This window comes from Erpetoichthys calabaricus, chromosome 12 (genome assembly GCF_900747795.2).
Source record: "Erpetoichthys calabaricus chromosome 12, fErpCal1.3, whole genome shotgun sequence".
NCBI lineage: Eukaryota > Metazoa > Chordata > Cladistia > Polypteriformes > Polypteridae > Erpetoichthys > Erpetoichthys calabaricus.
Genome location: NC_041405.2, coordinates 99813857 through 99827823, shown reverse-complemented (window position 1 = coordinate 99827823; position 13967 = coordinate 99813857).

The window sequence follows — 13967 nt, the reverse complement described above, 5'->3', positions numbered from 1 at the left end:
TCCTCAATGAAACCTTAGTCTCACTACTATATTACTCAGACCTATTGTATCCTAACTATACAATAAGCTTCCCCATAAGACCAGAACAGCTTTGCTTCTATTAACAAAAAGATCCCATATGAAAAATCCTCCTCTTCGAATATGATATCATTTTTGATCCTCTACTAGTGATCTGGCCCTAAATGTACCTCTATCAGAGGGTGAAAAATTACAAATCTTTAATACAAATGAGAAATTTTACTTATACATTTAAATTGAAGCACACATTTTAATATTTCAAATATCTGACACACCTTCTTATTCTGTTAATTATTCCCATTAATACATGGGGTCACTGTTATTTTTTATTTTACTATACTACTCCAACTGAGGTTTCAGAATGATTTTTATGGCAGGATCCCTCTCCTGACACCAAATCTCCCCATTTATTGGGGCTTGGCTTGAGGCTCCAAAATGGAGGCTGGGTTAAATATTTGACACAACTATTCTTGTTTATTATGTACTTCTACCTTATGAAGTAAGGCATCACCTTTCTTATGAACACCCGGCATTTAAGTGACTTATGCTAATTCAGACTTTTTTTCAATCCCAAACCCCAAAGTACTGCATGATCAAGAGCAACTCCTTGAAACTGCCAGGGCACCAACTGCAGAATGTGTAAGTTTATTTGGGTACAAAATCAAGTGAACAAGTGTAAACTTTGGTTAAACAGTTTCTGGGTGTTTCCTCAAAGATATATTTTAAACACAATTCAACAAAAATCATAAAAAGACTAAAATATACTATCTAAACACAAAAGCTGAATTACAAATATTTACTTTATTGCATCACACACTTTCTATACAATGATTTTAATAAAATATTACCAAAAACGGTGTTTTATCCCAATATGTAAACCAAGAAACTGCAGACTTTGTAAATGTACTATGAATCACAGACATTTCTATCAAGTTTTCGAAATGCTGAACAAAGACTTGAACATTTAAATTACATCATGATGTTTAGAGATAATTAGTATAGAAAAAATCTTCAATGTAGATTAATTTTGCTCCCAACAGAATTACATTCTGAGCAACTGCTCAATTAACAACGTACATAATGTGGAAAAATAGACAAATGAGTATGTGCCTGACATTTAAAGTATAATGGCCACCAATAATGTACATAAAGACTAAATAAAAAAGAACTCTGTCTATTCCATAAATCACAAAATAGTTGCAAACAAATTAGTGAAGAAGAAATTAAAATGCCATTGAAATTAAAGAAAAAGCAGCAGATAGACAGTTGACCTAAATATCATTAAAATCATTCTCTTTTTAAGCAAAACACATTATTAAACCATTTAAACATTAATTTCTATAAAATATTTACCTTGTTTTATATGTGTTGAATGGTAATTTTCTTTATTGCTATTTTTTTTTATTTTTATATAATATTGCTTTGTAAACTTGTTGCTACTCTGAGCTTCTAAATGCACTATAAAATAAACTGAACTAAAGTAGGTCAGAGTAATAGTTTTATATCCCTTGCACACACTCCTTTAAATGATCATTCAATTTGCCTTGAGGAAACTGTAGCCGTTAGAATATATTCTTGCTAGAAGAAGGAAAGAGAAATGCTGCCAATAAATAAAAGAAGGAGAATTACCCAAGAAATGGAGGACACTGCCAGTATCCATTCCATCCCAAACAGTAACACTACAGTGAAGTGCACATTGTAAAGCATCAGAATTGACAGATTTACTGAAAGAGCAGAAATAACCTTTAGTACTTGTCTGAACAAACAACAACAAAAAAATATATATCAAGCGTGAAAGGAAAAAAAAACCACTTAAACAATGGTGTTTAGAAAGAATTTAACATAGTAAAATATAAATGAGGAGAAAAGAAACCAGAAAAGAATCAAGAAGGCCAAACAACATTGTTTGTCAAGAAGAGCCTAGTGCTTAAGAAGGAAACGTGGGTACATATAGCATGAGGTGATTCAAGTCTATGATGCACATGGAAGTGGGTGTATGTAGCGATGGAAAACATATGAGAAAGAAAAATTACTGTATAAATTATAGGCAATTTTAGGCATTTGACAGCGTGTAAAGTAAAGAGAAAAACAGAAAGTTGGAAGATTTTTTTTGGTAAAGTTATTACGGTATTATTAGGGCAAACATTTGGGTGGTTGGTATTAAAAGCATCGAAATTAAATTGTTGAATGTTACAGATGGTTCTGTACCTCAAAGGACGAAAGTAACTGAGCCAGAGAGCGTGGCTGCAAGTATACACTGATACAGTGTATTGCCATACCCACCACACGATGAACCACCTCAGGATCCCAAATTAGGACCCAAGTGCAGCCATGCAAACAGGTGACACCTCAGCACCACTCTAGTTCAAACAATGTGAAGTTCTTTTTTATAGTGGCTGGAGTGCCAATCCTGACACCAACCCCCAAGTTTTCTCTGCAAGTTGGAGGACCTGCTTAGAGGGCTAGATGCAGGTTAACGTCATACTCAGGATAGAGCAATTGCCAGTTAAGCACCTTTCTGAAGGGCCCACTGGAGTAGAGCCAGTTCTGGTGTTTGCAGGATTTGAACCGGCAACCTTCCGATTGTTAGTGCAGATCCCTAGCCTCAGAATCACCATTCCACCCAGCTAGGGCGATCACCATATTTGATCCCAGTCAGGTGTCTGGCATTTGTATTTCTATCGGTTGATACTTTGTGACACAAGGTCATCAATGGGAGATAGATGGTAACGCACAAGAGAAATGATAAAAGTGTGACAATGATTTCAACTCTGAGGAAGAAGTATGATATTGTACAAGATTACTGTGAATTAAAATTCAGGTGACTGTCAAGAAAAGACCAAGGCATTTTACAGATGAGAAAGTGTAATATGATCTAATGTTCAAAAACAGAAGTCCAGCTTCCTCAGGTATGTTTTGACACCAAATAAGAAGCCATCCTATCATGTCATCATTTAGCTAGTATTTATCCAAAGAATGATATCACTGTGTAATGATACAGTCAGGTTTATGTTGTTCCTGGAACACTGTGAAAGTTGAGCTATTGGACAGTCATTCACTTTCAATGAATCAGCTTTAAAGTCATCCACTGACATCATAAAGAACCTGCATGAAAAATCAGGCAAAATTCTCTGTTTGATGAGACAAGCATTTTGCCTTTTTCAAAAATGTGTTCAAAATTGTGTGAGTTTGCAGAAAAAAGGGTTAGTTAAACTCCTTTTGTAAGCGAGTTTTTTAAAACTGTAATTAAAGGATGTGAAATAGGCACTTTCATGCATACAACCTCATTTTGATATCAGAGGCTAACTTTAAAGCTGCAACAACTTTGATATTAGAAACCCAACTACATCCATCAGATCAACAGTCACTAGGTCATGAGATCAAACTTTTGAAATTATTTTCATATAAACCATATGAATGGAATAAGAATGCAAATAAGATAACCTAGTTCAAATATGTACTGTATAGTTTAACAGGCAAATCAAGTACAGACATTAGGAGAATTCATAAGTTCCATTCAGTAGAGCAGTGGATTCACCATTAAAGGAAAAAACTGTGTATGTCTAGGGAGATAGAAGCATATGCTGGAGTGCAGAGTTTTGTTAGTCTAGCAGCATAACTCATCAGGGGCCTCATATATAAACTGTGCGTACACACAGAAATATTGCGTAAGAACGTTTCCACGTTCAAATCATGATGTATAAAACCTAAACTTGTTGTAAAGCCACACACATTTCCACGGTAGCTCATAACCTGTTGTACGCAAGTTCTCTGCTTGGTTTTGCAGACTGGCGGCACCCAGCGTCAAAGCAGTGCTTCTGTTCCTGTGTGGTTTCCCTTTCTTTTTTAGATCCTCATCCCTGACACGGCTTTATAAATACACTGAAATTAACCGCATATTGTTTATTAGTTTAATGCATCTGATTGTAATTAACCTGTAACAATATAATGGTCCACAGAATGGTCAAACTATTCTAAATACCATAACTGATTTAGCGTTGTTACTCTCACTGCACCTTCTTCTTCTTCTGTCAGCTGCTCCCGTTAGGGGTTGCCACAGCAGATCATCTTTTTCCATATTACTCTCACTGCACCTCTCGGAGTATTTATATCACTGTATCTGAGTGTGAATCACAGATCTACAGTGATCAGAAAGATAATTATTGGTATACAGCATCAAGCCTTCGCTATTTGAACTGCTCTCATCCGACCAACGCTTCAGAGCCTTTCCTGTTCAGACCTCATGGTTCACAGTTTCATCCCACGAACTATACACGCACTCAATCAGTCCATCAAGTGCTCCTTGTAAACTGTTTGTACTTGCAAGTTACCGTGAGGTAATTGTACTTATGATACAGCTATTATATTGCACAACCTGAGCCACTTTATAAGGCGTGCATTTACATATGATGACGATATCATTTTTAAGATGAAATGCAGCAAAATACATTTATTATATTATACAGATAAAACTTTAACTTTAACTACACGGTGCCGCAGCACTAGCAAGAAACTTGAGCTTCATTCACAGTTTGTTCCTGCCTCATGCTGTGGCTGGCGCGACACTGGAAGGATAGATGGATAGAATAATTAAACATTACGAAGATATTTCGATGTTCCTTAAAAGTTTTGAAGAATCGGTGTTCTAAGCTTACAGATGGTTTAACGTCTATTACAGAGCTGATTGTGTGGCGATTGGGTATTTGGAGAAAGAAAAGTAAGGACAGGAATTGAGGGTTAGTACATTTGAAAAAGACACTACTTCTGTAATAAAGCATTTCATCGAAGGTCGCGCATGGCGCAGCAAGCATCTTGTGTAAGACATGAACAATCACTGCACAACCGTGTTCCCATGTTTAATAACATGCTTTAACTCATATCATCATGAAAATGATATCATGTACATCCATCCATCCATTTTCCAACCTGCTGAATCCGAACACAGGGTCACGGGGGTCTGCTGGAGCCAATCCCAGCCAACACAGGGCACAAGGCAGGAACCAATCCCAGGCAGGGTGCCAACCCACCACAGATATAATGTATACATCTCAGTATTTTAATTATTCAGAGAGCTGTAATATTACGAATGTAATGGATTCTGTGTCCTGCCGGAGGAAGAGCCCGTAGTGATTCAGGCACACAGAGCACATATATGATCAAATACAAAACAAAGCATTTAACGTGCTACTTTAGTTACGATGGGATTTGAGAAACTAGTAAATTAAATGATTTTAAGATGAAGTTTATGATGTTCTACTTTAATGACAAAATAAACTATGTGATTAAAGTGGAAATTTCGAAATTAAAGTTGACATTTTGTGCTTTTTTTCACACAGTGTGCCTTTTTTTTCACTGTACCCTAATAAGCTTTCATATGACACTCAGACGGTGGGCTACGAGTCACCTTTTCACACCGACTTGGATATGTGACAACTTCTTTTTTACTTCGGGCACTGTGCGACTTTGTGAACTTGAGCTTTCGAGTTTCTCCAACATGCTATGTCAGTCGATACCACTGTTTCAACCAACAAATAGTATGTTTTTCTTTGTCTCCATTTGGTATTCGCTGAAATTCTTGTATTTTTCCTCGTACTTTTGCCATTGCCTTTTCACAGAACGCTGAGCTTAATGGCTATTTATATTGATTTGCATATTCAAAGAGGCGTAATTCTGGGAGGAGTTGGGGCGGGACAGCAGGCGCGTGCACAAGCATTACTTTTCACGCTGACCGGGATTTAGGTAGTGCAAGAACGTGGAATTTGGCGAACGCACAGATTTATGCATCTGGATTTTTCTGTGCATAAGCACATTTCGGCTTTTGTGCTTACGTCATGTTATAGTGCAAATTCTACTCACAGCGTTATGTATGAGGCCCCAGGTCATTCAAGAGCCAGTCAGTCAGTCATTTTCTAACCTGCTTTGTCCTGAACAGGGTTGCAGGGGTCTGCCGAAGTGTTTTTGATGAACTGTGTTAAACACTGTAGTGACATCAAAGGAGAAGCAGCATTGAAGATAAACCAATGAATATGAAGAAATTATTCACAGTACGAGCAAGAGTTAGTTCTATTCTGTAGTGGAACTGACATCTAGATCAGATGATGAATCAGAAAAGAAAAAACATTGTTGGTGTTGGGTAGAAAGAAATATAAGATAGGACTAAAGTTAAACAGAACTGATGATTCAAGGACTACATATTGAAAAGAAGGATAAGTGTAAGCTTTGAACAGCAGTTTGACAGTTAACATTTGATATAAATATAAGAAGTTCAGTCTTTACCCATGTGTTATTTGTTGTTTAAAAATCGTTTTATATTGTATCAAATAAAAAATAGTCTTTACTTTTTTGTGATTCATGAGCTTAAAACTCAACAGAAACTATTATTTTTCTCACTATATTTAAACTTCACAATTTTTGTCATTAGCTGTTACAATATTTAAATTTTAGTTGGCATTTAAAACATTTTTGTTTTAATATTTCATGTAAAATTATAAAGTCAGTTTACTTATTTTGATTACTTGAAAGTAGAGCTACTGTAGTTATATACAGAAAGCATAATTTGAAAAAAGAAATATTTTCTGCATAACGTTGTAACTGCTTCCCAGTGGTACCATCCAACCACATGCGGCATGTACATATTTTCAAACAACCTGTAAACTATCTAGTGATTTTCTATTGATTCTTTTCAAGGTCTCTGTGGATCATAAAAAGCTTGAAATAAGACAAGTAAGATAAAAAAATATCCATAATAAATTCTATCCTTGGGAAAAAGAAAGACAAATTGAAAATGCTTAGGAGAATTTCAAAACACCGGATCAGTTACCATGATCTTGTATTATTCATTCAGCAGGATTAGTTTGAGTTCATTCATTTTCAAGGTTCCCTACTGGAAACAAAGGCATACACATCTACTGTAAACCATCTCATTTTGATTTATTTGTAATAGACTGTGTTTTTTTTTGTTTTTTTTATGCTTGCCTTCTACGGCGCTAGAATATAATCTTCATTGAAATTTGGCCTCCAACAAACATTGTGTTTAAAAAGTTTATGTAATGATTTCTTGTAATCTTTTTTCAAATGACAGGGGTTTAAATTATAAAAGGTATTCTCTAGAAACATGAAAATTGTAGGTAATTAGAAACTGTAAGCATTAAAGTATTATGCATGCTTATTCATTATAATTTTAAAATAATCAGATAGATAGATAGATAGATAGATAGATAGATAGATAGATAGATAGATAGATAGATAGATAGATAGATAGACTTTATTTGTCCCCAGAAGGAAATATGGCTTTTTATAGAAACTAAATAAAAAAATACATGAATAGTCAACTTTGTCAACTTTATTTATATAGCACATTTAAAACAACATCGGAATGCTGTGGCCAAAGTGCTTTACAATAATAGAATTAAAGAAAAACATTCAATTAAAGAAAAACGTACAATTAACATGAATAACATAAATAGAAATAAAATAAATGAACATAAATAAAATAAATAATAAAGAGAAGTAATGTTACATAATCACAATGAGGAAACCATCAGTATTACTGAAGGCCACGGAATGCAAGTGAATAGAAATGAGTCTTTAATCTTGTTGTGAACAGTTCAATTGTAGATGACTCCTTTATGTGATGAGGTAAAGAGTTCCACAGGCGAGGAGCAGCAGCTGCAAAAACCCTGTCCCCCTTAGTTTTACACTTGGTACGAGGGACAACAAGAGACAACTGACCAGAAGATCTAAGCACTCTGGATGGCTGGTGTAAAACAATAAATTTAGATAAATAGGCAGAAGCAAGCCCATGTATAGATTTAAAAACTAGCAACAAGATTTTAAAATCAAATTGAAAACTGACAGGCAGCCAGTGTAAAGAAGCTAATATTGGAGAAACAGAGTCATATGTTCTTGCCCCAACCAGAAAGAGAGCGGCAGCATTCTGGACCAACTGTAACCTGTGTATCAGGGATTTGCTAATCCCAGAATACAGCGAGTTGCAGTAATCAAGGCGAGAAAAGATAAAAGCATGAGTAGCTTTCTCAAGATTCCTAGAAGATAAAAAGGCTTGATCTTACCTAATAGACGAAGCTGGAAAAAGCAACTCTTGACTACAGAATTAACTTGTTTCTCAAAAGAGAAACATAATACATAAATAGGTAGATAAGTAAGTAAATAAATAAATATACACACTCTGGAATGACTATGAAGCAAGAAAATTCAAAAGAAAGAAAAGTTCTGACTTGCAGTTTCAGTCACAGTGTGTCATTATGCAGACATATTGCTTCTTGACGTACTTCTGCTAAATCATTAGCTGAAAGTACTCAGTGTTATTGTGTCAGAGAGAGGATGAGCAGCATTGTTCATGATGACATTCAGTTTTGTTTTAATTCTCTGGAAATACCACCACCATTAATGGGATCTCTGTTAGGCAAACCTATAAGGAAGGATTTCATTGTACTGTACTGTGTACATATGTAAACTGTGACCATAATTTTTTTTGTTTGATTTTCAAAAGCTCAATATCTTTTCTAAAATCATAATTTTTGCTATTTTTACCCTGCTTATACTAATGAAGAGACATATTGGTAACATCATCTAACATACCAGCTTCAGTTTAGTGAAGTGATAATACCACCAAGCATTCTCCCAGTGGCCGTTCGTCATATACCTCCCAAGAGAGGCTTCAAAGGGGCATTCAAATTGCACGCCAAAACTTGAACTTTTCCCTCAAAACTTAAAAGATGCAATGGTTCTACTCCGTAAGCTCATTGCATTATCACTGACAATGAGCCCAGCAACTGGACGCAGGAAACTCATTTCAGCCTTCTGTCTGTGACCACAGGTGAGCATGGGAATGTAGACTGACCTTTCTTTCTGAAAATGCTGTTTTAAGTTAATCAGTGTAACTCATTTGGTTTTTGAAATTCGAGGTAAATTTTATGCGCTGAGCGATTTTCTGCTTTTTTCAAACGGCCTTCAGCAACTACTTAGTTCTGCTAATTTGAATTCCACCTCTGTCTGTAGCCTGCGACCATTAAATAATCCTCTGAGCAACTTGTATTAGTGCAAATTGTAAGAAATTACACTTGTTTGGCTGTTATCTGATAAACAGGCTGACCAGTTCTTTACACATTTGTCAGAGTGTAAGACCTTTATTTTATTGTTATTATTTGTTTATCTGCCCCTCATTTTACTAATAATGTTAGAATTCTTTGAGGAATCAAAACATTATTTATTTTTATGTTCAGAAAGCTTTGGATAAGATTCCACATGACAGGCTAGGCATCAAACAAAAAGAAGTGACAATTCAGAGTGCTTTCTGTAGATGGGTGCAACATTGTCTGAAGCACAAGAAGCAGAGGGTTATGGTGCGAGGAACCTTATCAGAATTAGGTGATGTTAAAAGTGGTGTCCCTCAGGGATCAATGCGTAAATGAGTTGGATAAGAATTTAAATAACAAGCTGGTTAATTTTGTAGATGATACCAAAATGGTGGGATGGTAGATCTAGAATTAGTAAGTAATTAGAGACGAACTGTACAGAGGATTTGTGGTAGATAAAATTTAATGTAAATAAATGTGAAGTAGTATTCTTGTAAAATTGATCTATTTGTATGGAATGTTGTGTGATTTCAATAAAATCAATAAAAAAAAAAAAGTAAAGTATTACACATAGGAAGTAAAAATGTTGGACTTGAATACACAACAGGAGGTCTGAAATTTGAAAGTACCCCTTAGGATAATTATCTAGAAGTTGTAGTGGATTCATCACAATCTACATTTAGACAGTATTCAGGAGCCATTAAGAAGGCTAATAGAATGTTAGGGTATATCGAAGTATGCGCAGAATACAATTTAACGGAGATTATAGCGATGGTAAGGCCTCATCTGGTTTTACTGTGTGCATTTTGATTTCCAGGCTACGTAAAATACACAACAGCAAAAAATTCAAGAGAGGAATAAGTTATGAGGAAGGTTTGAAGGAGTTGAAACTTCAGTTGATGCAAATTGAAATCAAGAGTTGACTTGACTGAAATTTTTTAAATTATCAAAAGGATTAGTGCAGTGGATCCAGGCTGTTAGTTTTAAATTAGTTCTTCAGCAGGAAAACGAGGACACAGATAGAAACATGTTAAGAATAAATACCACTCAGATATTAGTATGTTTTTGTTGACACAAAGAACAATAGACACATGGAGTAAATTACAAAGTAGTGAGGTATAGAGGAGGATGTTAGGGACCACCAAAACTGAATTTGATGTTATTTTGGAGAGATTAAATGGATAGTTTAGATTTGTTGGTGTACTGCTACTGATTAATGTGAAGATAGAATCACAAGATGGATAATGATATTAGTAAAGGTCATAAGTAGTTGGACAGGAAGCAATTTGTTATGTACAAAACAGTGGAAAGTCACAACGGCACATCTAGGATCAGGAGATGAACCTAATAACTAGCAGGAATGAAACCAGCAAGTCAATAATACTATGTTTTTAAATAAATAATAAACCAAAATCAAACTCAAGAAACAGAGCATGAGTCGATTGCTAGGAGAGAAACACAAGATAAATATAATTTTTAAATAAAAACACAAGTCTTTGAAACCAACTAAAACTTTGGGAAGTTGAAAGTCCTGAGGCATCACTTTTTAAAGTACTGAGCTAGTGATGACATTGAATGGAATTTCCAGGAACCATACCCTATTAACAAGATGTTGCATCCCAGTAACAAGTCTAGAAAATAATGGTGCTAATAATAATTGTTTTAGAGAAGACCTATACACCAGATAACATTACCAGAAATCTCTCTGGACTGACTATGAAAAAAAGTTCACAAAAACATTCTACAAAGAGAGGCTAACTTTTACTAATTATTTATTTGTAACACAAGTAAACAAAGCCCAGACAGAGAGAGAGGGAGAATGCACTGATTACAGCGTGTTGCTGCACCCACCAAACGGCAAACCACCCGGACTGAGATCCAAATGCAGCCATGAAACGGGTGAGACCTCAGCAGTTTTTTTTGCAGTGGCTGGAGTGCCAATCCTGCCACCAACCTCCGAGTTTTCCCTGCATGTTGGAGGACCTGCTTGCAGGGCTGGATGCAGATTAATGTCATACCCAGGACAGAGCAGGTTAAGGGCCTTGCTCACGGGCCCAAATGGAGTAGAGACTCTTCTGGTATTTATAAGATTCAAACCAGCAACCTTCCGAAGCCCAGAATGTGAGACAAAAACACAGATCAATAAACAGAGTGAGAGACTCAAAGGCCAGAGTACTGAATGTAATCTAAAGTTCGAAGAACAGAAAAGAATTAGAGTTAACAATAATAATGCTAGTTTTTTGTTTTTTTTTACCTTTATACTGAAACTGTAATGGCATCATTCATCGCATAATCCTGGTCATTCTATTTAGCAATGGCCTGGCAGCCTGGCAACACAAACGGCAAAAAATAGCACAACCTATAGTAAAAACAAATGATGCTGTAAAAAGATGTATTTCAAAAATTACTTTTAAAAACATTCAAAGTAAAAAAACAGCCTCACCATTACCTTCCTTGAGCTCTAAAATCTAACATATCTCCATTATTGGAGGCAAAGGAAGGATCTGTAAAACTTTAAAACTAAGTCTAGATTGTGAAAGTTGGGCTGAATGGCCTGTTCTAGTTGATATTTTCTAATGTTTTAAAGTTGTAGAATTTTTATTGAAATTATTGAACAATAACAAAGATAATGTATCCCTATTAATAAAGAAAATGCTTCATGCTAATTATAAATATAATTCTTTACTTGGTTTTCCGTTACTTTTCCCTTACTGTTTCATTTTATGTTGCTTTTCTTGCTTTGCTTTACTGCCTTCACCTAACTTATAGTATATTGAATTGCACTATATAGAGTAAATGCCAAGTGAACTGTATTATCTTGAATATTTTTGCACTGATTTGTTTTAAAACCTAATGTTGTTATATTATGTGTAGTATAGAACAGCCACAAAATACATTTATATAATTTGCTAAACAAGAAAATTTCATTTCTTTTGTGTTCTTAAAAAGGTGCTGTACTGAGTAAAGGTCAGATATGTTATATTCAAAATTCTCATCTTTGTTATTTCCAGCAGGATTGTAAATAAGATGGCATGGGACTTTGTCTGAACTCTTGTTATCTACATTTCTCTAGGGTTATGAAATGTTGCTATGTGCATTCTGATGAATTCCTCTTTAAATACAAGCTGACACATTTTTGAAGTACTGATTCCATGCTCCTCAGGATTGTGAAGCAAATAATAATAACAAATCTAGTCATGTCAATAACAATGTTGCATTTCTTTTTTATTAGTAGAGTTAGCGAGAGGGCTCTTGTTACCAACCTATAGAATTTTGCAGGACCAAAATAAATAAATAAATAAAACTTTCAAAGTAAGCAATCAGAATGACAAATTTGCTGACATACTGTAGATATTATATTATGGAAAGAAAAATATATTTTAATGCATTGTAGGAGGGGCAAGGCTATCTGTTCTAGCTGACTATTGTATAATGAATAGGAAATGCAAGTTTAAATCAAACAAGTTACTCTTTCAGCTCTGATACTAAGTTTTATTCCATGACAACATTATTTCACATACAGAGTATTTTGTTCTTGGAGAAATTCCAGATTAGATAACTGTAAGTGCCAATTAAAAGTATGTGTGTTATTTTAAAACAGTGTAGAAATAAAATGGAATTTTCTGATATTATGGGAATTAGACTTGCATTTGCAAAACTTAAAAATAATACAGAGTTTAACAAAAAGAAATAATGATGAATGAACTGCTGAACAGGAAACCCTGTGAGAAGCAACAGACTTAATAACATTGCAGCTACCAATTTATGGCTGTGATTACTATCAGTTTGGTCAAAGTGGCTTTCCTCAGTGACTGGACTGGCCTTAAACCTATTTAATCAGCAGACGAATGCTCTGGAGCAAATTGCAGCCTTCTGATTGGCTGTGGCTCAGCTGCCGGGGCCAGCTGGTTGCAAGTGATATACCTACCTGCTATCACTCCCTGTGTGATGTTGGCAAAGGCAATTATTACCTCGTTTATACCTTTTTACAGCAATGATGGCTTATCAAGTTGGTATATGGAGATGGATAGAGTTGCAAAGATTTAAAAATGGACCACTGCTGCTTTTGAGATCGGGAAACAGTCATTTTAAACCAAACAAAAAAAAAATCAAATGTTAAAACACACACACACACACATTTAACAAAATAAGGTGTAGGCTTCTACCTGATTTTTACTGAAAGATTTGCATGAAACTGCAAAGCAGTCTGCTGACAGTTCAGCCATTTTCATTTCAGATTTTTTTTTTTACCAAATAATAATATGTCACACTTTATGATAAAAAGTGCTGCCTTAATATATGGAGGAAACATTAGAATTGGTTGCCAGCTTTACAGGGACAATCTTGTCATTCTTTTCATTTGCATGTTCTTTTAATCTGTCTAAAAACATATACTTTTACTCTTCATAACACAGAAAAGAAATTAAGTGACCTATTGCAGTTTAAGGATAATGGATTTTGGACATTATCATACTCATATCCTTCATACTAAAAAGACATTTTATGCTGTCATTTTATGATCTTAGAGAAAATGCCAGACTCTTTCAAAAAATAATGAAATAATGATGAGGCAAAGTTATTACACCTCAATACTATATTTTACCATCAATAAAAACAACAAGAATAATTTGCTTTGATTTACTAAATTTGACTTGACTGTATGGAATATTGTCTGTTTCTAATTAAAATCAATATAAATATTAAAAAAACAATAAGAATAATAAATATACAACAGTATTCAACACTTGAAACCTCATAAAGACATTTAGCCTAATAGATTGTTTTAGAAAGGTGTTTATGAAGCTTTTGTCTCTCTGTTTCACATCCTAAACACATTGTTTCCCTGCTAGG